The sequence below is a fragment of the Schistocerca americana genome, chromosome 1, assembly GCF_021461395.2.
Source record: "Schistocerca americana isolate TAMUIC-IGC-003095 chromosome 1, iqSchAmer2.1, whole genome shotgun sequence".
NCBI lineage: Eukaryota > Metazoa > Arthropoda > Insecta > Orthoptera > Acrididae > Schistocerca > Schistocerca americana.
In genome coordinates this window covers 66099561-66103674 of record NC_060119.1, presented here as the reverse complement: position 1 = coordinate 66103674, position 4114 = coordinate 66099561, and positions in this window count along the sequence as shown.

The following is a 4114-nucleotide window of genomic DNA, read 5'->3' as shown; positions in this document are numbered from 1 at the left end:
GCGTGGCTCGTGTTCCCGCCATCTCGTCTTTTACACCCTGTTTCTAACGTACTTCCACCTCGCTACGTTAATTTAAATTACTACTGCCACTGAGTTGCGGCTTTGCCTGACCATGAGCAGCGTTAGCAGCGCGTATCGATATATCCCCTCTCGCAGTGCCGTAGCGTGTGTGAAGTTGTCCGATCGCTACAAGCTTCGTGTTTCACCAACGCAGGACGTCAAATTTGAGTAGTGGTTTCAACTAAACAAGCCACGTCCATTCAGGTTGTGGTGGTTCGTTTTGGTGCTTCGCTGTTGGGGAGGTTTTCCTGTGAGCAACACCGAGTGTCTGTATTGCTGAAATTTAGCCGCCAATTCGCTGCAATTAACTACATTGGTTGACTATAATTCGAGTGCACTAGCGGAATTTTCCGCTTTGTGGCCGTTAGTGTTCTTGTTACCTGCCCTCGCCACTGACGTGAATTTAGGCAGATTTCTTTTTGTCCGCAGCTCGTGGTCATGCGGTAGCGTTCTCGCTCCCACGCCCGGGTTCCCGGGTTCGATTCCCGGCGGGGTCAGGGATTTTCTCTGCCTCGTGATGACTGGGTGTTGTGTGCTGTCCTTAGGTTAGTTAGGTTTAAGTAGTTCTAAGTTCTAGGGGACTGATGACCATAGATGCTAAGTCCCATAGTGTTCAGAGCCATTTTTTAGATTTCTTTTGGGTGAAGTTAACTACTTTCCGTGTCTCAGATTCAAGTGTACCAAGCGGAATTTTGTGCCTTGTGGCCGTTAGTGTTCCGGTTACCCGCCCTGGGTACTAACGTAGCTTCAGGCAGCGTCGCTGCTGTCGTTGTCCAACCTGACGTGTAAATCTGACAGCTAATACATACATCATTGTGGATTATTACGTTCGTAATGTTTCGTGTTTGAGTTCTCATGTAATGATTGATGGCAGCTAAGTCGTTGTGTCCGTCGGTCCGTGGCTGTCCGTTGTTGGTTTCCGACGGATCAAGTGTAGTTGGACTCAACCATCTTTCTCACCTAAGTGAACGAGGGCAGACCGACCTCCCTGGAGGCTTCTGAATGCCGTTGTCTTTATTGTCTTCCACACTGGTGTTTAATTATCTGTTTTCAGTTATTTAAAATCTAAGGCTTATGGTTATATTTTTTTTTAATTTGGAAAATTAATTGTGGGCTTTCAGCCTTGCCACTTTACTCTTAAAATTATCTTTTAAGCTTCAACCTTGCGGCCTTCTGCCTATAAAAGATTATGGTTATATATTTTAAAATTTTGAAACGTAATTGTGGCCTTCAGCCATTTGTATTGCACCTTGCATATATTTGTTTTATCTACTTTGCCTTGAGGTTTTCCACCTAGCTGTGATATATGTTTCTTTTAATTATTTTATTTCCTTTTTAACTGCATTTTCATCTTGTTGATTTTTAATATTTCTTGTTTGGAGGCCTTCAGCCGTAAAAGAGTTGCATTTGGTAAAGGTTCGGTTATGTGCCTCTTTTGTTGTAAATGTGTTATCAAATTACAATACATTAGAATTAGAATTGTGAAACTGACCCCAACCTTATTTGGCCCTTTCCACAATCCTAATAACCTGTTTTGCCCAGCGGGTTTAGCGGCCGTTTCACTGTCCAAACTGGAACATGTGTTTGACAAACAAAATGCAACCGAGAGAAGAAGAGCAAACGGAGGGAATACTCAGCAACCCCGCAAGAATAACGAAAGGTGCATTGAGTGGAACGAACTGCAAGATGTGCAACAGGAAAAAGTAGGACAGCCGGATCACTGGAATTACGGAGACTGAGCCTACAAACCTGAGAATTCCTTTAGGTTTAATAGCAACTAGCACAGACAAGGGCATAACCAACAGGGAGACTACTGATGCGCAGACAGAACCATAGCAATAACAACGGCGACAGAATCGACATAGGGGCCCGAACTCGCCCAATGGTGTACAATAGCGAAGTGACAATAATAACTGACACCAGATGTCAAACCATATCTAGAATAGGAACTTTATCATCAGTTTTTTGTTAGTATCAGGTCAGATCCTTTAATTTTCTTGAAATGTTCTTTATGTATTACTGTGTGTAGAATAGGGTTCATATTAGTTTCCAAAATATCTGCTTTCTGTATTATTGTGTGTATCTCCATGACGCATTTTGGTTAATTTATGTGAATGACATTTATGAGTCAGAGAGCGTCCCTTTCATTTCGTGCATAAGTGGGGATAGGGTTTCAAAGTCATATTTTACTGTTGTGAGGCAAAAATCTCCACGTACTCACCATCTGTCTTCTCCAGAGGGATCGACACCTTTGCGAATCCTTTTGGCTGTCGTGTTTGTAGTCAATTTGGCTTTTGTGTGATCAGAACTTTTGGTTCTGTACCGAGGTATGATATGTGTGAGAGTGTAAATGTACACGTGAGTGGCACATGCATAGGTAATGTGACGCACTTTTAGTTTTGTTTCGGATGAATACGGCCGCGCATTTGGCACAAGTCCATCCCAGAATAACTGTTATATGGTTAGGAAGCAGAACTGGCCAGAGTGCCCAACCTTGGGACAAGTGCACAGGGTAGTTGGAAGTGGATTTAGATACCAGCATGAGCTGTGGGAGCATCATGTTCCACAACTGCTTAACGTGTTAAAGGGACCATAGTCCACCTTGTAGTAGCTGCGAGGAGTCACCCCATCGTTTTGATCCTCATGCTGTGACAATGCCCTTGGGGCGTGCACAATTTATCGTGACCTATACTGACGTGTTCGTTGGGCAAGCACCCCATACTGATACCAGAACTGTGACTCGAGTAACTGACACTATCTTTACTAACTTTAAAATTCTGCAAATCTTATGGACACTTGTTGTTTCCGTAGGATCTAGCAGGTCGTCATGATTAACAATATCTTAGGAGTTTTATGCAAATCAAGTCATCCTGGTCGGTAGCATGCAGATCCACAAGTGTCAGGAGCCAAACGGGAAATACGCCACCTCACGAAGGAGTTTTCCACCGTCGTCGTAACACAATGGGATAGCAAGCTGCTCAGGAACATGGGCTGAGAACTATAGTACGACTAATCTTCGTCATTTGTTACATCAAATACGCACGCTAATAACTTCGGCCATGTCGATAAAAGTAGCGCCCAATGTCAGTTCTGATTTCTTTTTTTACCATGGTGTGTTTAGGAGATAGGTTTCAACTATGTTCACAGGTGTTGTCCTCAAAACTTACTGCCGGCAACATACGCAGCTCTGATCTTTAGGCTCTCAGTTGGTTACTCATCCGCCCAACATTCGAACTGAGGTTTCTCAGTGGTGGCATCCGTAGAACCTCTTTGCCTCATAGGGTGAGACACTGTTACCTCCTTTCTTATCGACATTACACATTCCACCTGCTCTCTTTGCTCCCCATTCTCATAGTAGAAAAGCACGCTGGATTCCGTGCAGTGTCATTTGTATTAGGTTGTCGCCAACACCTTTGTCAAGTGACGACAATTTACGTATTGGGTTTACGTTAACATACATGATTATTCCTTACACTACTTCTTGATCAGTTTTGTGTTTAATTTAAAGAAAATAAACACAATTGTAAATTTTTAGAGTGACATTTATCTGTTAAACAGCTACAATAACCAGGATTCTTTCCCATCAACGTTTTTGTAGAGTAACTTCTATCAATTAATTTTTTGAATAAATTATATGAGAGCTATGGCACCCCATGAAGGACTCATATCAGGGCAACTATAAGACAGTGTTACACACCTTGTGCAGATTCAATATAAACCGACTTGCGTATGATTTGCATGACATTGTGTCTTTGCCTTCTAAATTGAATATAAGTTAAGGCTCCCAAACAGCAAGCACGAGGCTATTTTCCACCTCTTGTGTGGGGCTAATGAGATGTGGTAAATGTAAATGTGAGTGTGGCTGGGGCCTCCCGTTGGGCCGACCGCTCGCCTTGTGCTATTCTTTTTAGCTGACGTCGCTTCGGCTACTTGTGCGTTGACGAGGACGAAATGATGAGTAAATAACACAATAACCAGAGCCCGGGTTGAGAAAATATCTGCTCTGGCTGGCAATCGAACCCGGGCTCCTAGTAAGGCATTCTTCGCACCCATA